Raw genomic sequence first — 22,656 nt, 5'->3', positions numbered from 1 at the left:
TCTTTCTTTCTTTCTTTCTTTCTTTCTTTCTTTCTTTCTTTCTTTCTTTCTTTTTAAATTAACATATGTATTATTTGCTTCAGGGGTACAGGTCTGTATATCATCAGTCTTACACAATTCACAGTGCTCACCATACCACATACCCGCCCAAGTGTTCATCACCTAGCCACCCTATCCCCCCTCAGCAATCCTCAGTTTGTTTCCTGAGATTAAGAGTCTGTTACAGTTTTTCTCCCTCCCTGATCCCATCTTGTTGCATTTTTCCCTCCCTACCCCTCACAACCTCCTGCCTTGCCTCTCAGATTCCTCATATCAGAGAGATCATATAATAATTTTCTTTCTCTGATTGACTTATTTTGCTTAGCATAATACCCTCTAGTTCTATCCATGTCGTTGCAAATGGCAAGATTTCATTTTTGATGGCTGCATAGTATTCGTGTGTGTGTGTGTGTGTGTCTCACATCTTCTTTATCCATTCATCTGTTGATGGACATCTAGGTTCTTTCCATAATTTGGCTATTGTGGACATTGCTGCTATAAACATTCAGGTGCACATGCCCCTTTGATCACTACATTTGTATCTTTAGGGTAAATACCCAGTAGTGTGATTGTTGGGTCACAGGGTAGCTCTATTTTCAACTTTTTTAGGAACTGCCATGCTGTTTTCCAGAGTGGCTGCACCAACTTACATTCCTACCAACAGTAGGAGGGTTCCCCTTTCTCCACATCCTCTCCAACACCTATTGTTTCCTGACTTGTTGATTTTAGCCATTCTGACTGGTGTGAGGTGATATCTCAGTGTGGTTTTGATTTGTATTTCCAGGATCAAGGAAGGCCATTTCTTGATGGCAATCCACTTCTCCAGATTTGGGGAATTTTCTGAATCTAAATTATGGTATTCTTCCAGACCTCATCTACCCTTCTCAGCCAAGTTGCTTCCATTGCCATGAGCTCATTGGTGATTTGTTTAGTGCACAGATTCTTCTGGTCCTTAAAGCCTAATTCTCCAGAGCACTAAGTCTGAGGAGGGAGGGAGGAAAGGGCCCTGGAAGTGAGGCACTTAGAACCCCTTTATGTTTCCCCACACTTTCCCAGAGTCAGAGCACTGAGGCCTTTCGTCCCTATAGAAGGGACCAGTGTGACCTCTGAAATGGCAGTGTTGGCTGTCTACTTAGAAATGATCTTGCTATCTCCCTCACCTTCAGCCCCAGGATCCAATCCACCAGAAAGTCTTCACAGTGCCACCTCTAAAATGCATTCATTCAAAATAGTCGAGTGTTTTCTATCCCCTGCTACTACCTCATATAACCTATATCACCTCCAGCCTAGATGTCCACAGCACCCTAAGGGCATCCACTTTTACCTACCACCAGTTCCTTCCCCACAGTACTTTAAACGAAATTTAAACTCTTCAATGGCTCTTCACTACATTTACAAAAAAACCCAGTTACCTGACAGTGGGCTACAAGGTGCTGCATAATTTGGTTCCTGCCCACCTTCCCAACCTCCCTTCTTACCACTTTCCACCATGCTTACCATTTCCAGCTATACAGACCTTCAAAAGTATTTCTTATTCCTGGTTTTCTTTCTCCTCAGAGCTCAGCCTTCCATGTGAACCTCTCTTTTCTCAGCTCCTTCATCACTGCCATAATCCATACTTCATTTCTCAGTTTAAATGCTGCCTCCATAATGAGTCATGCCCATTCTCCCCACCCCCATTCCTCATCTTCCTCTGTAGTTCATTGCTTGTGAAAATATGCTATTTTTTTAAGACGATTTAATTTATTTATTTAGAGAGAGCGCGCACGCACATGTGCGCCTTGTGGGGGAGTGGTTAGGGTCAGAGGGAGAGAATCTCAAGCAGACTTCACACTGAATGCAGAGCCTGAGGTGGGAGTTGATCACAGGACTCAGAGATCATCTCCTGAGCCAAAATCAAGAGTTGGATGCTTAGCTGCCTGAGCCACCCAGGAACCACATGAAAATTTGCTGTTACTTTACTGGTTTGTTTTCTTGTTCTTTGGCTGCCCCACCCACTAGATGGTAAACTCTGTCATGGAAGTTCACTCTGGGGAAACCTGGGTGGCTCAGTGGGTTAAAGCCTCTGCCTTCAGCTCAGGTCATGATCCCAGGGTCCTGGGATCAAGCCCCACATCAGGCTCTCTGCTTGGCAGGGGGCCTGCTTCTCTTCCTCTCTCTCCGCCTGCCTCTCTGCCTACTTGTGATCTCTCTGTCAACTAAATAAATAAAATATATTACAAAAACAAAAACAAAAACCTCTGCCTTCAACTCAGGTCATGATCCCAGGGTCCTGGGATCCAGCCCCGCATTGGGCTCTCTGCTCAGCAGGGAGTCTGCTTCTCCCTCTCCTCTCTCTCTGCCTGCCTCTTTGCCTACTTGTGATCTCTGTATGTCAAATAAATAAATAAAATCTTAAAAAAAAGAAAAGAAAGTTCACTGTGGGATGTATGTGCTTTTTATGTTATATAGCTTATATTCTCTACTCTTAGTGCTGTGTGTAATGAGATGTTTTAAGCTACTAGGCACTATAAGAATTTTGAAAATTATGGTGCCTCCCATAGACAACTAAATGTAAAAACCATGCTAAAATTAAAATTAAACTTGCAGGGACACCTGGGTGGCTCAGTGGTTAAAGCCTCTGCCTTTGGCTCAGGTCATGATCCCAGGGTCCTGGGATCGAGCCCCACATGGGCTCTCTGCTCAGCAGGGAGCCTGCTTCCCCCCCTCTCATTCTCTCTGCCTACCTCTCTGCCTGCTTGTGATCTCTGCCTGTCACATGAATAAATAAATAAATAAATCTAAAAAAAATGATAATCACTATTAGATACTAGATCTAAAGAGATAAATAAATAGAAGATAGATTATAGATAATAGGTGACAGGTTTATTAAAAAAAATTAAACTTGCATATATTCTGAAGTAAAACCAGCTTATTTGTAGATTTTCTGATTGCAGTATTTTGGAAAAGACCACTGAAATGGAACTTTTCTCATTTCTTTGGTGTCCCTGATTTGCTGATAACTTAAATCCATCTGTTGTCTGCCATTGGGTAATACACAATTGCCCTGGACCTGAAAGGGAAAAACTATTTCATATCTCAATATCAAAGCAAAGGTTTGTATTCTCATGTAAATCTTACTTAATAAATCTGTAATGGAACAGTGGTCACTGTTAGCATTACACCTCTTTTTCTACTGTAAAAACAGTTACTCTTTCGACCCCCCTTCATTTCTTCTCATCCTACATAGTCAGCCAGCTCCTTAGCTATTGACAAACTAACTTCTCAAATAAATTAACAGAAACAAAACATAATGGAAAGAAGTTATGTGCTCATGTGTGTGAGTTGTTGGGGGGAAAGGAGGCAAATTCTTTCAACAAACACGTAAGTGCCCGTAATATGCACAGATACTATGCTAGGTGCGAACATTAAATAAAACATGAATAACTTGCATATTCTTCGCACATTTTCTTCCCTTCTCCTGAAACCAATTGTTCCTACCCTACCTTATTATCCCTCCAGTAATATCTTCCTTGGGCTCCTAAAGTCAGTTTTATCTTCCCTTTATATCAGAACTTCCAATGGTTCTCTGTTGTAGCCCTCAACATAATTTAATTACACTTAATTATGTAGTCTGTTTTTCCTCTTAGATTATTATCTCCACGGAGAATGTGTTAATGTCTTATTCACAGCTATATCCCTAGCCCCTAAAACAGTACACAGTAGCAGCTAGCAATAAATATTTGTTAGGTTGGCATAGCAATAAATGAATGAACAGTATATTCTTGACCTCAGAGTGCTTACAGTCAAATAGGAAAGAAAAAGAAAGAAAAAGCTATTTGCCATTTAGCATCATGAGGGCAGCAATAAAGATGTGATGGGGACAATGGGAACTTTACTTCTTTTTTTTTTTAAATTTAATTTTATGTTTTCAGTGTTCCAAGATTCATTGTTTATGCACCATAACCAGTACTCCATGCAATATGTGCCCTCCTTAGTACCCACCATCAGGCTCACTTAACCCCCACCCTCTCCCCTCCGAAACCCTCAATTGAACTTCACTTCTAATGCTAATCCTAGTATCATTGAAGACTCCCCAGAGGAGGTGATGGAGAAATCATTAAGATTGAAGAATTGGGATAAGGAAGGCACAGCCAGAGGAAACAAGGTAGCAAAGGCCAGTGCGTCCACCTACTATGCAGGCAATTATTCATAAGATGGTTGGCCTTAGGAATATGGAGTTCATGGGAGGGTTCTAATATTTTTGCTTACTGGTAGCATTTTTTAAAGATTTTATTTTCTTTTAAGTAATCTCTATGCCCAGACTTACAGCCCTGAGATCAAGAGTCACATACTCTACCAACTGGCTAGCAGGTACACCATTACTGGCAGTATTGATAAAGGATATTCATTGAGGTCCAAATGATGTCTTTTTTTCTTAATGAACTCAGAAAGATCCTGACAGCTTACATTTAATGTTCTCTGTAAATACATAATATGTTAATAACCTCTTACAGAGTAGACAAAGAATAAATGTTCACTTCTGACGGTGACTTATCCCTTTTTGGTCCCCTTTTGGGGGAATTCAAGACATTGGCCTATCTCTGAGATAAACATTTCTAGAAATCCTCATGGTCTGCTAAAAGTTCGTCTGCAGTCATAACAGTTTCTTAGAATAACCTTGAGTGTTTTGGAAACATCCAGAATGATATGCATACATAACCATAGTTATTTAAAATAGTATTTATCATGATATGAGCTGCATATTATTTATTGTTTATTCCATGCCAGATACTTGCTAGTTTTTGCAGCAAAAAGCTTTGCTTTTCAGAACAACTCAATGAAGTAGGTACTGCTAGTATGTCATATAATGAAGAAACTGAGGCATATAAAAATTAAGCAGCTTGCCCAAGGTCATTCAGGAAACAAATGGTGAAGCATGAACTCATTCCAAAAAGTCGGTCTTCAGAGCCTACCCTTTGCAGCTTCCTCCCATTATGCTGTGGTTTCTCCTGAAAATTTAATGCTGCTTTTGAAGCCAAGACCCCACACCCTGTACTTTTTCAGACATCTCATAAAATCCAGAAGTCAAAATTGGAATGGTCCCAGAGGAGGTAGACAGTCTGCTTACTGTTAGTACTATGGAGAAGACATTCTTAGAACAAAATCAGTATTTCTCAAATAACATGATACATACTACCGGCGATATGCTAGATGGCTTTGAATATGCATGAGCAAACGTTTCCATTTTCATAACTATATATATTTAAAATACGTATCAGACATTATGCTAATATGCATTATGCTAATAAGGTGCTTTGTATCATTATCTTAGTTTTTAATTTTGAGAAATATAAAAATACATAACTGGACAAATACTATTATAACATTATATAGACATTATATAACATTATATAGACATTATAACATTATATAGACATGATTCAAGGCAGAAGTTGTTATTTTGTTTATTTACTGGTTTATTCATTGAACAAATATTTATGGAACACCTAATAGAGGTCAGGAACTGTTCAAAAACAGACAAGCAAACAAAAATCCCTGCCGTTTCATAGCTTACATTCTAATGGAGAGAAAAAGATAACAAAAAATGTAGAAGCACAAATAAATAGTAGAGCGTAATATTAGAAGATGACAAATACCATGGAAAAATAGAGCATGATTAGAGAGGAGATGACAATGGAGAGAAGGAATGAAATTTGAAAACTCAAAAAAAATTACAGATAAAGTTAGTGTCTCTTTCAGTCTTCCAAAATGTATGGTTTTGCTTTGAGTTCTTTTCTCTGAGGACACTCTCTTTATGATGCTTATTTTTATTTATATTCTAGTGAAGGCAGAGACAGATTTCATTTTAAAATAACAAATAAAGTAAATAAATGGCAAATAATTAAACATTTTAAAAAAACTTTTACAAAATAATGATAATAGTGCTTCATGGATATGGCAGAAGGAAGATGGGAGAGCATTTGAATGACTAAATTGTTTGAACACCAAACTCCGTTTTCTCCCTCAGTTGATTCTGCCTGTGTTGATGGGAGGAGAGAAAATTGGAATGGCTCACTCAACCAAGTTACCTCTTGGCGTGAAAGATGAAACGCTCCCTCACGAGCCTGGTGGGGCGGGTTCTGTCACCCAGACATGTCTGAGCTTCTACAACCCGAAGCCTTCCTTTCTGCTTACTTAGATGACCATCTCTGTGGAGACAGCAGAAGGTGAAATACAGAGAAGAATAAAAAAAAAAAGCAAGACAACCCATTCCTTCCTGTTGCATGACTACTGTTACGTGATGCTCATGTAGACGTATGCGCAGACTGTGTGGTTGCTCAGTCTCTGGTGGGAGGCACGAACCACTAGCTGCACAGAGCAGGATGCAGACTTCCCTCAGGAAAGGACCAAGAGGTGAGTCCAAGGATGGTAGTGAGGATGACTGCAGCCCTTTCCTTGACCACCTAATTACCTTCTATTTAGTTTTGTTCGAATAAGGCCCTGGCATCAAGAGTGACCCCATCTAAGGAAAAAAACCTTACATTTTAATATTAATTATTTAAGAACGAGCAATAGATAATCATAGCTACCATTTATTGAACAGTTACTATGTACTAGACACTGTGTTAATGCTCTACATACATCATTCTGTTCAGTTCTTATGAGGAATCCATGAGGTTCTATGATTATTTCCAAAAACATCTGTTCAGGGAAATTAATTATTGTGTCAAGTCATATCTATAGTAAATACTGGCAACGGAAATGGATCCCAGGCTGTCTGACTCTAAAAATTACATTAACCCTATTTGAACTTATAAATAACCCTATGGGTTAAGAACAAAAGGTATCTCCATTCCATGGAGGAGTGGCAGAAAACTGTAATGATTAGGGGGGAGCAAATGTTACTATTAGAAGGGTCATAGTTTTCATTGTGGTCCTATCATTAATTAGCTGTGTGAATTTGGGAAATTTATCTAAGTCCTTTAAGAGTCTTTTAGAGTATCCTCGACTGTCCCATTTTAGAAAACCTTTATTCTTTCAGGATCTTTCTGACTTTGCCATCATCATCACCAACACATCTATCATTATTGTTTCCTCACCTTAATTTTTTGCCTTGTTTGAATTTGCCATGTTATTGCCTTGATCCCTTGAATTAAGAGGCAGCTACAATGTATTACTACTGCCACCACTACTATTAGTAAACATTTATTTGCATTCTTAGTATATGCCAAGCGCTGTTGATGCATTATTTCATTTGCTCTTTACAACTACTGCATGAGATAAATACTTGTGTTATCTATAATTTATAGTTAGAAACAAAACTCACAAAGAACTCAGAACACTGCTGATTTCACTTTTTTTTCCCTGCCTACCACCCTGATTACCAGCTGGCTTGGGAACACCAAAAAGGCATCCATGAAAATGGTGTCCATGAAAATGGCTTAGAATTTTTTGCAGGGAATTTAACACTCCAGGAGTTTGATATTACAAAGGCTTGGAACTATCCACAAGCTGGTTGGTGCTCGTGAGAACCCTGTGGTTGCTCAAGAAATTTCTGTTCCCTCTGTTCCATTTTACTTTTCCACAGGGGTACCAAATACCTCCAAGTCCTGTTCAGAGAGAGAACTGGCAAAACAGTGAGATCAAGTGACTCACTTGAGAAGAACAAGCAGAGAGTAGTGTTAAGGACTCAGACTTACTTTATTGCAGTCCAGCCACTTACTTTGCCTTTTAACAACCTTGAGTGACATTGAGTAAAAGATACTATCAGAGACAAACATATTTGGAATAATTATAATATCCGAGTACAGGTTATGATTTTCTCCATTTGTTATTATTTTTTTCTGATGGCAAATTGTAATACATTTTGTTGGAAAACCATAGTAAGTGCAAAAAATAGCTAAGTTATTTTGTATGTTTCAGTTTTGATTTAGACTACGTTTAAATTATTCTCTTCCTGTGCCTGTACACCCTTGCCCCATTTTTAAAGACCCAGAGTCCAGGTAGGAGAGACCAAGAGCATCCCAGAGGGCAGCAGCACAAATTCACTACCCTCCAGCCCCTGCAGCTCATTTCACCCATCTCCCCTCCCCCTTAGTCTGGTGGTTCACCATTGGTCGTTGCCATGACAACCAGCAGCTGCCGGGACAGGCAGCCTCTACCGCAGCAGGGGTGGGGCTTTGGGGGAGGGGCAGGAAAGGAGGAGCCAGAGTTGGTGTCTGCTGCAAGTTCCTGGCTGCTTCTGAGCTCACCCCATCCTCCGAGAGGGAGGAGGCCAAGTGGTGATGCCGCTGCTCCTGCCGCCTCGACTGCTGATGCTCTAGTGAGGCTGGAAGGGTGGTTCCTCTTCGTACCATCGCCAACCAGAGAGTGAGGGAACAAAATCCCAGCAGCAGTGCTGATGTTGCGTTCGGAGGCTGCATCCGACACGGTCACAAGGAAAATGGATTCAGTTTGCATCTTTCCCTCCCTTCAACAGCTTCTCCAGGTCTCAGCATGGTAAGTCGGAGACTGTGGGGCTGTCTTCCTCGTTTGGCTGCCGGTTAAAAGACCTCTGTGTACATTTGTGGCCAGCACTTGAACAATGACTCCCTCCGAGTAGGAGAGGAAGATGTAGAGACAGAGATAGGGATGGAGAGAGAGGAAGGTTGCCAGGAAGAGAGAAGTAAGAAAGCATCCGCTGTGTTTAAAAAAAAAAAAAAAAATGGTGCTCTGATTTTATCTTGAACTGGCTCAGAATGCAGACTGAGCCACTTGGTTCCTTTCCTTCCAAGCTTAGCAGCAGAATCAGGGGGTGGGAAAAGAGCTAACAAGAAATGGGTGTTATTGAAAGGACTCATTTAATTTGCAGCTCTCACATACAGGGTTGGGCCTTCTTAAAAAACCCATTTGGTGCCTCCGAAGCTTCCCGGCCTAATTATGAGGTGATTTTGCTTATTTCCTTCATCGCTAAGAAAAGGTGGCCTTAGAATTTAGCATTCTACTTCTTATTCTGATGTACTCTTGTTGAGAAAGCATTTGCTGGATAGAGTTTGATTTTTAAGTAGGTAGATGTGATTGTGAACATGCAAATGTGTAGCCTATGGAAATGCATATCCATATATACACATGTTTCTTAGCATAAGTAGTGCATTTATGAAATACATTTATATGCGTACTGTGCTCTGCAATCATATTTATGGGTTATAAATGCCCTTGCATGCTTGGAGGTAATTGAATATTTTTGAAACTGTGGTTCTGGTTTATATTATTCACTTGCTTCATTTGGATTAATGTGAGATTTTTTCTTGTTATTGTCCATTAGTTTCATTGTGACCAATTAGGACAGATGCTTATCATTTAATCTGTATCTTAGCACTAGATGCGAATTCATAGCCTGCCCCTTTTCTTCATTTTTAATTGGTTTTGTGGGGGGTGACTTGAGAGCCCTGAATTTACAATAATGGGAAAGGGAGGTGGCTTGAAACAAATCAGTTTTCTTGAAATTCTGCTCCATCCCTTTCATGTTTGTGCCTTGTGTCAGGAAGCACACATGAGCTGGAAGGTGAAATGCTTTCATTTTATTTGATAGTGGTGCTTGCTATTTGGTCTTCATTCCTTCAGTATCCAGGCACCATTTTACAGTTCTCTCAAATATTGTATTTTGGGTCACTTCTTTAGGTGGTTACGTAGGAAAGTGGGATTGTTTTGAAAATCTAGGTGTTCCCAAATACCCTAGCTATTTCCAAATTAGCCTGCTTATACAATGAAATGAAACAAGAGAGTGAGCAAAGCTTAACAAGAGAATGTATGGCAGGTAGCCCGAAATGGGGGGCTGTGTAGTTTACAAATGCTTACTAGGATCTGTTTGACCTTTTATTATGTCAAGGCTTTAAGGCAGCTCAGGAGACTGAAGATGCAGGATATGAGTAGGGTACAGGACTCCATTACTACTCAGGAGAATGGATTTCATTGAATTAAAGCCAGAAAAATCCTTGCAGGTAAAAGTGTATTGCATTCATCATATGGTCTAGTTTTTTCCATCGATCTCTTCTCAAACAATATCATTGTCAGTGCAAACATTTTTTTTACAATGTTAAGAAACACTTTTTATCTTGATCTTGCATTTTATTTTATTCACTGCCCCTTCTTCATTTAAAATTTTTACATGTATTTGAATGAAGTTTATAGTTTTAATTTCTCAGAGAATAAATGTTCCATTTGGTTTATATATAGGGAGACTTAATGGAAACATGGATTTAATATACTCACAGCATATTATATATTATATAGATTCACAACACTGTAAAGTCATGCTATCATGTGCCTAATTATAACTAAATAAAGTAGAGCAAGGAAAGAAGTACTGGGCTTATATGTCACATAAAATTTTTATAACACACTGCATCCTAAATCTTTTAAATGATAACTTTGACTTTCAAAAATTAAGATTTCAGATGTATCTGTAATAAGCTTTAAGAAGTAAAGACGCAGTTGACCCTGTTTCATGCATAAAAGCAGCTATCTTGGGGCTTTGTTTTATTTCCTTTGTGTTGAGTTTTCATTGGGTTGTGGTTTTATAGGTGAAGTTGGTACAGTTTAGTCAGAGGTCAGTGACTGTAGGCTATCAGCACAGAACTCTCAGTAGTAGCATGTTTTACCTATGTGGTCAGACCCTGATGGGACTCTTAGACCTAGTTTTTGATCCCACAGCTTGAGACAATTATATGGCCTTTACTGAGAGGCCACACAAAAGTCAAGTGTGTTTAAAGACTACAGGTTGTATTCTCTAACAAAGGGTAAGGAGCCTAGGATTATTTCATTAGAAGAAGAGAAAATTGAGAGTTGACAGTCATTTGCTTCAGAAGAGCTGGGGGTTGTTTGGAACCTAAAATACAGTCAATGAGCTTCAACTTCATTAGGAAGAATGAAGAATAGAAATACAGAATGTGAAACTTACTGATAGCAAAGTTGAGTTGTCAACTGGGCAACCAGATAAAGCAGTGCATTCTTCCTCCATAAAAACCTCTGAAAGTATACTCTAGATATGCATTTATTTGGGATGGCATAGACTAGATTCTTTCTCAAGAACTTCTCTGGGGGCGCCTGGGTGGCTCAGTGGGTTAAGCCGCTGCCTTCGGCTCAGGTCATGATCTCAGGGTCCTGGGATTGAGTCCCACATCGGGCTCTCAGCTCAGCAGGGAGCTTGCTTCCTTCTCTCTCTCTCTGCCTGCCTCTCAGTGTACTTGTAATTTCTCTCTGTCAAATAAATAAATAAAATCTTTCAAAAAAAAAAAAAAGAACTTCTCTGGCTTTTTCTAGTATAAATTGTCCATTTTAGAGTGTGCTTTAGCTGTTTAATATCTGGCACTTCTAGATCTCTAACAGTAAGACTCCATTTTGCAATGGGCTTCTAAGTTACAAAATATGAATATTTTTAAAGAAATTGGTTGACCATCTACTTGGAAAATATTATATGTTACCTTGTCAGGATGCAGGGAACTGAACACTGGCCTCTTCATAAGAGTCCTTTTTCAGCAACTTTGTGGAACCTGATGTTTAACAGCCATATTAAAATTATTCCATTTTGTATGGCTAATTTTGAAAACTAAAATGGAGTTGAGTGGGGTCTAGATACAAAATAATTCAAGAGCCTTGAAGGTGATGTCAGATAGAACAAAGTATATAAGAGATACTTGCAGGTTATTACTTAAATGTATTATTTAGCAACATTCAAATTTGATTATTTCTTGATTTCTCAAACACTGTCTTGGAAATGCCATTCTTATTGGGATATTAAATATTTTGACTGGCATTTAAATTTTAGTAAAACTTGTTTTAATTAGAGTAAAACATACGTTATCTAATTCCTCACTTTGTGATAGGATGTTCCTTATTTCTTCAAGTGACCTCAGAACATTTTTTTTTTATTTGACACAGAGAGAGAGAGAGAGAGAGAGAGAGAGAGATCACAAGTAGACAGAGCAGCAGGCAGAGAGAGAAGGAGAAGCAGGCTCCCCACCAAGCAGAGAGCCTGATGTGGGGCTCAATCCTAGGACCCTGGGATCATGACCCTAGCCCAAGGCAGAGGCTTAACCCACTGAGCCACTCAGGTGCCCCCCTCAGAACATATTTTAATTTAGATACATGCTTCTGCTCTCCATCAGGATGACTTAGAAAATATCTGAAAAGACAAAACCATTTTCTGTATTTCTCACAGGTTCATAAAAGGATTAATTCTTTATTTTCCATGATTGTAAAAAGAAAACCAAATATATCATGGAAGTTTCAGCATAATTCAACAGTCTGTTTTTGTCTGAAATAAATAAACCAGATTTATACTTGAGTGTTACTATGAGAGGTCAGTATAATTCCTCCTTTTTTGTATATCCCAGATATTACTCTATTGATTAAAAAATCTTTTTACACAAGAGCAATCATATAATCAGACTATTTGTAGAGCTCTTATATGACTAGAACAATTTGCATATACTAGGAACATAGAATTTCCTTGGGGTATATAAGACATACAGACGTGAAAACAATATAGTTGTAGTAAGTACCACCATTACACCTTATATTATTAATATAATCTTTTATAGTTCTCAAAGTCATTTTACATTCTTTATTTTTCATCTACTATTCCCCCAGATTCTATTGTGCCAGGAAAACGGTGTCATCATAACTATTTTAAATAAGTAGAAACAGGCTCAGAGAAGTTAGACTGGTCCAAGTTTGGGTTTGGTAAATGGTCTAATTGGACCTGGATTCCAAATCCCATGAGCCCAAATCTGCCATGTTAGAACATTTAAAATATTATCTTGCTAATTAGAATTTAAAAATATCAAATATAACAAATCTGCATTAAATGTGACTCATTTTATTTGAATTTTTTTAATATGTCAGGTGTCATGATTTGTTCTTTGATCATATTGAATTGCTAAATAGACTAAATGTATGTTTAGGGTATCAGCCTCCGCTGATCAGAACTTTATTGGATTGATGTGTCCTTATTTTATGGCTAAGTATTGTCTTTATTTTTAGTAACATCCAGGTTAGGAGGTAACATAATTTTTTTCTATGCTTAGGACCAAATTAAGATTCCTGTAGATCCTGGACTTTTGAAAAAAACTCAGCCATACCTCTTACCTATATGTCCCAAGCATCTTTTCACCTACATGTTCTTAAAATTAAAAATGATATTAAATCATTGAATAGTATACATCAGGGGGTGCCTGTATGGCTCAGTCAGTTGAGCAAACACCTCTTGGTTTCTGCTCAGGTCATGATCTCAGGGTGGTGAAATTGAGTCCCTTGTCATGTTCTGTGCTTACTGGGGAGTCTGCTTCTCTCTCTCTCCTTTTGCCCCCACCCCTGCTTGCGTGGCCCGTACTCACTCTCAAAAAAATAAATAAATAAATCTATAAAAATAAAAAGTGTACATCAGTTCAATAACTTTCTAATATTTTTCCTATGCAAATACTTTTACACTTCTCTGAAATTTCAAAAAATAGTCTTTTTTTTTTTTTTTTTTTTGGTGTTTTACCTTTTTTGCCAATGCACTAGGCATATTCTTTGTGTCTGACTGTTTGGCAGTTCAGCCCTGGCCAAAGAGCAAATTATGCCATCTGAACTATCATTCCACATTTGGGAAATGTCCTTTAAAATTAATTAGCTTGCAGGAAAGTGAGATCTGTCACACTAAAGACATTTTGCTTTAAATCAATATATACCAGTACAGTGAAATTTTATCTTTTAAAGGTTTTTTTCTACATTTAAAAAATACGTCATTGTGAGAAACCAACAAAAAGGGTATACAGAAATATATAAAAAGAAAAGAAAAAAATTAAAAAGGAAATCACCCATGAGCCTACCATCAAGAAATAATTACTATTAGCATTTTGGAAAATTTCCTTCTAGATTTTTTTTTTTACATGTGAATATAAACACACTCAGACATACAATTTTAATAATGGGAGCATACTCTAAGCATTGTTTTGTAGTTCTTTCACTTTATATAAGTGACTGTCTTTCCATGTCGATGAAATAGGTCTCTACTAAATTTTTAATCTCTATGTGCATTTTTTCCGGATGATTCAAGATTTTTTTCCCCATTAGGGGTCTTTATACTTTGTTTTAAATAGTTGTCATGATACAGGTAGATCCTGCTTGATTTACAGCAGCTGTGAGTCAAGCATTATTTTCAGGAAATCTGAGCTCTGTTACCCTGACCTGGCACTGCATCTTACAATAAGTATTAAATTAACCTTGGTTATCTCTTCTCTGCTCATAATGAGTGAGTTTTAAGCCCAAGTTAATGAAATCTTTGTCTAACTCACTAGAAATGTCATCAGATGCTAGCACAAGCTCACAAACAAGCAAAACAAAGCAAAGATAAATTTCTTTAAGATTTTTGTCCTTCTTCCTCAGTATGGTAGTGATGACCTACAGTCTTAACCTCTGTGTCCAAGTCAAATGCTCTAAGAAAACATATTTATTTATCTTATTTATTTTTATTTTATTTCTTTTTTTAGAGAGAGAATGAGCGAGAGTGAAGGGGCAAAGGGAAAAGGAGAGAATCCCAAGCAGATTTCACACTGAGTGAGCAGCCCAAGTTGGGGCTCTGTCCCACAAACTTTTCCCAGCTCACACACCTTAGTAATCTCTCTCTCAAAAAAAAAATAATAAAATGAAAGGCCAGTCATCTGACTCTTCCCCTTTTAAAATATGAATGGTTGGAATCTCCTTATACTTTAAGTTTGGGCTTTAAATACAACTCTTGGGAAAGATTTCCTTAAGTATATCTCCACTATTATCCTCTGCACCCTGTGGGTTTCCTTCATAGCATTTATCAAAGTTGTAATTGTAGAGCTATTTATTTGCTTACTTGATTTTCCTCACCCTTCAGTAGATTGTAAACTCTATGAGGGCAGAAAATGAAACCATTAATGACAAATCTAATGACACAATGTATGTGCTTGATAAATATTGACTGACCAACTAGATGGATGGATGGTCCCCCAAAGGACCTCTGCCTAAGACTGTGGGATAGCTTTTCACTGGTAGTTTTTTGAACTGTGATTATTCATCCTTTTATTTTGGCTGTAAAAACAAAGTGGATTGTATTTATACCTATGACATTCTCAGGATTCTAAGGTTTTTTTCTTTTTTCCCCCTAAGATTTTAATAAAGGGAATTCAAATTCTTAAAGGCAGTAAATCACACTTTAAAAATCCATAATTAAAACTTGTTCAGGGGCGCCTGGGTGGCTCAGTGGGTTAAGCCGCTGCCTTCCGCTCAGGTCATGATCTCAGGTTCCTGGGATCCAGTCCCGCATCGGGCTCTCTGCTCAGCAGGGAGCCTGCTTCCTTCTCTGTCTCTCTGCCTGCCTCTCAGTGTACTTGTAATTTCTCTCTGTCAAATAAATAAATAAAATCTTAAAAAAAAAAAACAAAACTTGTTCACTATGTGCTATGACATAAATAAGAAAAGCGGGGAACATTTCTGTGGCTCCTTTTATTCCCTTCCAAAACTAAATTGCAAGTCAGAAATAATGACACTACCAGTAAGGAAATACCTTTGGATTCACTGAATTTATTAAAATAAATTAGTAATTTAATTATTACTAGCATCAAATTAAATGATCCACACTCACAGTTATTTTGCTTTCTGGAAATCCACTCCAGTAAATTCACTAATCATAAATAAATTATTCCTTCAAATCTGTATCCAGAAATTAAGACTAAACAGAAATGGTAGTAATAATTTAACTCAAAAGATAAATTAGGGCGGCATCTTGCTTTCATGGAAGTTCTGAAACTTAGTGAGGTAGAAGTCTTTGTTCCCTTTCTTTGTTTGAATCTAAATCAAGATGATTTACTGCAGTGCTTGAAATTCTGGAATCTAACTGCAGCAAAAATATACATAGAAAACCAAGTCTGACTAAGTTTAGTTGACACTGTTTGGTCAGAATACAATTCGCCTGTTATTTTCAAGAACGAAATTTGCTGAGATCACTGGGACTCTAAAAAAGCCTTGTGAACATGTGCTCAAGAAAAAAGGGTGATATTTTCCTCATGGCTTCTGTTCCAAACTGAAAATATTCCCCTGGAAAATGCTACCAGTATAACGACCATAAAAATGAAAACCAAGCAAATGTTTCTTACCCACATTCCTTATCTGGTCCTTTCTTTTACAGCATTTAATGGAGAAAGGTACCTTCCAAAAATAAGCTGAGTTCATGGTTCATGCTCTGTGATCATTATGTCCCATAAACTATTAACATATTAAATTATAATATTTATATTATTAAACTATAAATATATTATGTCCCATAAAGTATTCTTAGGTCAGATATATCTACTTTAAATGTATTTTTCAGCGCAAAAGCCTTTTTTTTTTTAATGCAAGGATGCTCATGAAAACAACTAGTCAGAATACTTTAAATAAGTACCATTCTTGGGGCGCCTGGGTGGCTCAGTGGGTTAAAGCCTCTGCCTTCGGCTCAGGTCATGATCCCAGGATCCTGGGATCCAGCCCCACATCGGGCTCTCTGCTCAGCAGGGAGTCTGCTTCCTCCTCTCTCTCTGCCTGACTCTTTGCCTACTTGTGATCTTTGTCTGTCACATAAATAAATAAATAATCTAATAAATAAATAAGTAAGTAAGTACCATTCTGTAAAATCCATGTTAAGGTGCCATTCTAATGACAAGCCATTAGAAGAATAGCAAGACAATTGATAATTTTTTTATACAACAGTACCCAGCCTGTAGGTGGTACAAAAAATCAACGCTCTGAATTCTCATGAGAAGTCTCAAAATTCTGCTAATTGGCACTGATAAGATGGAGAGAAGGATCTAGGTATTTTGAAGATATTATAGACCCCAAAATTGCTCTGTTATGAATTTCCTAGCTAATATAGTTTAAGAAGATGTCTCTGGAATTACTGGGGTTTCTGCATTATCTGCTCTGCTCTGGTTACCTAGACCCAGAGGAAAGAATTACTCCCACTCCACTGGTTTAGTGTCTGTCTCCTACATCTGTTAAGGAGGAATATAAGTGGCAACTAGTTAACCATAAAATGAATTTTATATTTTAGAAAATACATGATTTTGATTTCTTAAGGAAAATATTTGTGTTATGATTTACTTTTATTTTTAAAACACTTCATTGAACAAAAGCATCTACAAAGTGTAGAATTTATCATGTTTTGAGCCAGATGCCTAAAGCATCAGCAATCATTAAAAATAAACCCTTCATTTTAAAAAATGAAGGAACAAGGAAGCCCTTATCCTCGTCAGTTTTACACAGAGAGAACATTTTAGCCACCTTGCTCTCTTCTTAGGTACATTGTGCACATTTGGGGACCCACAGGGTGCAGTGCTGACCTCTGAAACAAGAGAAAGGAAAATAGCTTAATATCAGGGAAATTGATTCTTCCACCATTGTGTGACCATTAGGTTTTTATCCCTATAAATTTAAAGGAACCCAGTCTCTGCATGCATGCTTAAACATGTCTGATTCATACCGATGCTTTTGTTTAGACAAGTTTGACTGCACATACTATCTAATCTCTTTTTTAACTGTAATATGTGATTTTACACTTTTCTTCTTTCACTTTATTTACAGTTTTTGAAATCAGACCTAAATGGCTCTGCCAAGGCGCCTAGAAGGTAATAAAGAGACAGGATTCGTATTGCTAGTCAGTCACTGGTCATTTGCTTACTGAACTTTAACATTTGTATAGTTAGAAAACATTAACTGTCTAAATTTATATTATAATCCTCTTGCTTTGAAACATTGATCTTTGACTGTGTAGTTAACTGAAATCTAAACAGAATTGATCTGTTCTTAGTTCATATGGTGCCATCACTTACCACATTCTTGATGTCCTTAAATGATGTTTGACTAACAAAAGAATTTTTATGACAGAGGGGAATAGATGAAATAATGGAAAAGCATTTTGCTCAGGAGATTATCATTTTGCAAAGAAGCCCTCTCTCTTGAGTTAATCTGAAAACATTTTCAGACTTGATGCTGACTCATCTCTATTCTTTAGAATTGGGGATATCCATCATTTTTAAAATTTTCTTTATAATTCAAGTAAAACAGTTTATTCTAACAATGAGTGAGATAACCCTGGCCTCTTAATAATAAGAATATCTGATGAGCTCTGAGTATAACAAGTATGAAAAGGAGAAAACAGAACAACTTACTTTTTAAAAGTCATCCAGCAAAAGAGAAAAAGAGCTGTATTGAGTTCCTGTAGGTACCCACCATCCTGCCATCCCCCTTTTCACAGTCATCAGTGCTATGGCCTGTGGGTGTATCTGTTAGATCCATTAGAATGTTTCCATCCATGTCCATTTTTGCAATCCTCACAACAGGCATTGTTCTTCCCACTTTGCAAGAGGAAAATGAAGCGTGGATAGTTTAAATTTCTTAGCCGAAGTCATTCAGTTAGTGAGTTTAAAGTTGAGATTGAAGTAAGATCCATACATCTTACAACACAGTAGTTCAAAGCTGGAGCCTGTGGACTGGGCCCAGCATGGAAGTGTTTGTGCATAAAGTGCTTGTAAACAACAATCTACGGTTCCAGCACAGTATTTTAGTATTTTTAAAAACACACTTTTATCCCTAGACTATATAATTTTAACATTTAAAAAAAGGAACACCTGAGTATCTGCCTCCTCTTAGAAAATGAGAAAATCTGAGGGCGCATGGGTGGCTCAGTCAGCTAAGTGGATGACTTTTGTTTTTGGCTTAGGTCATGATCTCGGTGTCCTAGGATTGAGCCCCGTATGGGGCTCCATGCTTGGTGGGGAGTCTGCTTGAGGATTTCTCTCCCTCTTCCTCTGACTCTCTCTCTCAAATAAATAAATCTTAAAAAAAAAAAAAAATCTGGCATCACAAGGCCCATATCTCGTCATGACAAACACATCTGGACTTGGGCAATGGGTATTCTTCTGGGTGGGTCTTCTGCTCTACAGCGTGTGCTTCATTGATGCCCAAGCCTCTTTCCCCTTCATTTGATTCACTGTGACTCTTTGGCACTTGAGTCAGTTGGGTTCTTAATTCCTGGCCAGCCCATTTTCATTTCACTACACCATGTTCTTTCCCAATAAAACATGTATTTTGTTCTTCAGGGAAACATCCAGATTTCATTAGTATAGAAGCTGAAAATGAACGTAAAAAATGACCCAGCAGATAAGCATTTGATAAAAATGAACTCTGTGAACTTTAATGCTATTGATCTGGTTTTGGGGCAGTCACAATGACAAATGATAATTTGCAACTTTAAGTGTTTCCTTTTATGCCCCATCAATTATTCATCTTTTTTATAATTAGTAAGTTAAGGCATTTTTTTCATGATAAGTGTTTAAAACTTTATTTTACACGTTACAAAGAACTTTTGATACTTCAAACTCTCTCAAACATCTAAGTAGAGAAGATGTTATATATTATGTTACATTCTTTGATATTACATTATTTATGATCATCCATAGAGTAAAGTGTCTATCTGTGCTTAGTATCACCTAATGACTAGTGGAAGAGTATGGAACTCAAATCCAGATTTCTTTACTTCAGAAATTTTTTTTTCTGTTAAGATCTGCCCCTAAACAACCAAATGATACACCAGTCACATGAATCAGGGCCAAAGAATTTGGGCATGATCCAACCTGGCTTTTAAGCCCTAACTCAGGTGCTAAGGTAACTTAAGGTTTTTTGGGTCTTCCTCCCATGTTCTTCTTTTCACATATAATCTAAGTGTATGTGTCTTCTGTATCTGGAAACAAATAAATCAAGAGTTTTGGGCAGATGTATGAAAAAATAGTTCCCATGTGTGCTTCATCATCATCATCATCATCATCATCACTAACACCATAAGAGCCTAACTGAAGTTCCTCAAGAGTGAGAGCACTCATAGACTCCGATAATTAGCCCTTGTCCCTGTCCGAAAGGAACTTAATGTTTTCACAAGGAAAAAGGGTCAAATTTAATAGAATGTTCACACATACTAACACAGAGAATGTATAACTATCCCCACCGTTGCCAGCAGAAGTCTTCTCTGTTTTTGTGACGTGACCACTATAGCGTCTAGCTAATAAGCCTGAACTATGGATGCACATGCTGATGAGGATGGTTTTGAATCAGTATTTAATCCTAACTTTCTCCTCCTAAGGTATATCATTCATTTGATGAGCCAAATGTAACAATGCTCCCATTAACAAATAAAGATTGCTGAGGCGTATTGATCTACTTTTTACACTGAATTTTGGTTTAAAAATGTCTAAAAAAGATTACTTCCCAAAACATTTGACATTGGTGTCAGTGGTTACTGTGTTGGTTTTTATTTTACTACTTTGCCTAGATGCCAAGCATTGCACTAAAGTCATTGCATACCCTGCACCAACATGCTTTGAAGAAAGTAATAGTATTCCTGTTTTATACAAAATGAAACTAAGGTTTATTGAGGTAAAGCAGTGTAAAACTTTATCAAGATTATCTAACTAGTGACTGATGGAAGCTGACTCTGATCTCAATTATGTCTGACTCCCATCCCAAATCGCTCTTAACTGATATGCTAATTAGTTCCATTTTGTAATGAAAATTTGATTTTGCTCCTGAGAATTAAAGTAAGGTAAGAGAAAGGCAATATATTCTGAATGTTATTGTTTTTATTAAATATTAATCAAAACACAGTTCTTGCTAAGTAAAGGATAGCAACACTCTGAAAAAATGTATATTCAAGAACAAAGTCCATATAACCAGTTCACTTAGTGAAGAAAGAAAACAAGGGAGGGATGGAATGAATCCCAGTCCTATTATTAACCATGTAGAGATTTTGTGTTTAAGTAACTATTTGATTTTACATGAAGTAACATGCATGAGTTGTGTGTATTTGTACAATATAATCTGGGATTCTCTTTTTTAAAAAAAGCAAAATTTTAAATAGGCATTAAATGTATTTTAATAAAAGAAAATTACCTAGTTTTCCTTCCTACTTTTTTCAAGTGATAAAGGAACAAGAAAACATTTTGTGCTGTGTTTTCCACAGTTCTGTAAACTATGAACATTTTCTTTTTCTCTAAAGAGATTCAGAGAGCAGTTTTACAGGAATTTATCTCTGGAAAAATAAATCCCCAAGTGCAAAATAGATTGAGCGGCACAAATCCCAGAACTTAATGCTACAAACAATACAGTTTCTGTGCCTTTATAGTTCATGGTGCTAAAATTCATGCAACTTAAGACTATTTTGTTTCAATTTTTGTTTATAGTGAATAGCAGGAATTTTGACAAGAATTGGTTTGGGTGACAAAACACAAACCTTGATTTATCTGTCTCTGTATAGATCCAATGTATATGATAAAGTAACTGTGACCTATCCCAACTGTGGAATACAATGAGGCTTTTCAAACAGTATGCCGTAGAAAAAGGTTTAGTAACAGAGGATTATATGTAAGATAACGTCTTTTTAAGTTAAAACCTCAAAAATCAAAACATGGAATTTGATCCCAATCTTATGAAAAGAGAAAAAATATGCAAACTCACATATATGCTTTTTAAAAGATTAAAATAGTGTAAATCAAATATTAATAAGAATTCTGCTTGGTGACTTTATGAAAAATGTCTTCACTGGGTTTTTTATGTTTTCCAAATGTACTAAAGTGTGTTTTAGTTATTTAATTAGCAAAATGTGAATATTTTTTAATGACAGATTTTGTCATCAAAATCAGTAAATTATCCATAAACCCATATTCAACTATCTGAAGTGACTCTTCAGGGCTTCTGGAAGGTAGAAGGTTTGCTCTCTGCATCAGAGATTCTGCACACTGCCACAGTGTTCTGGTGAGCTGCAGAGAGAAGGGAATGGCTAAGAGAACAGGATACAGGCTCTCTACACGAAATACCCATTGGGTGTCCTCCTCCTAAAGTTTTGAGAACAAGATCCTGTCGCAAAATAGTCTGAGAACCCAATGATATAGTTGAAAAAGTTGATATTCTATGTGCCAAATATTTAACTTCTTTAAAAGCTAAATTTTTCCGTTTGCACTTGGATATTCATCATATTGTCATAGTCCTCAGTGTTTTAGTTCACAGTAGTTTAAATAGACTCAGTGTTAATAGGATAGAACTCGAAGCTTAACTCCACATGATTCAGTCATGATTCATTTTAAAGAAATTTTTTTTTAAGATTTTATTTATTTATTTGAAAGAGATCACAAGAAGGCAGAGAGGCAGGCAGAGGGAGAGGAAGGGAAGCAGGTTCGCTGCTGAGCAGAGAGCTCAATGCAGGACTTGAGCCCAGGACCCTGGGATCATGACCTGAGCCGAAGGCAGAGCCTTTAACCCACTGAGCCACCCAGGTGCCCCCATGATTCATTTTTATTGGAAATCTTAAACAAGGATTATTACAGCATTCTTTTTTTTTTTTTTTTTAAAGATTTATTATTTATTTTAGGGAAAGAGAGAGTGAGTGAGAGTGTGAGCTGGGTGACGGGCAGAGGGAGAAAGAGAATCCTCAAACAGACTACCCCTTGAGTGTGAAGCCCAATGCTGGGCTCCATCCCAGGACCCTGACATCATGACCTGAGATGAAATCAAGAGTGGTGGGGGCGCCTGGGTGGCTCAGTGGGTTAAGCCGCTGCCTTCGGC

The 22,656-nt window shown here is 37.4% G+C and overlaps 1 protein-coding gene across 9 annotated transcripts in view; it reads left to right on the top strand.

Moving 5' to 3' along the window:
* Positions 1-8,223: 8,223 nt before the first annotated feature.
* JAKMIP2 (janus kinase and microtubule interacting protein 2) overlaps positions 8,224-22,656 on the top strand; it is a 173,003-nt gene continuing 158,570 nt past the window's right edge. For all 9 annotated transcript variants that reach the window (XM_059417864.1, XM_059417862.1, XM_059417870.1 and 6 more), the window contains exon 1: positions 8,224-8,520. The gene's annotated coding sequence lies outside the window, so the exon portion shown is untranslated. The remainder of the gene's footprint in view (positions 8,521-22,656) is intronic.

This window comes from Mustela nigripes, chromosome 12, assembly GCF_022355385.1.
Source record: "Mustela nigripes isolate SB6536 chromosome 12, MUSNIG.SB6536, whole genome shotgun sequence".
Classification (NCBI taxonomy): domain Eukaryota; kingdom Metazoa; phylum Chordata; class Mammalia; order Carnivora; family Mustelidae; genus Mustela; species Mustela nigripes.
Note: the sequence above shows the minus strand (reverse complement) of the source record. Positions and strands in the feature narration are given on the sequence as shown.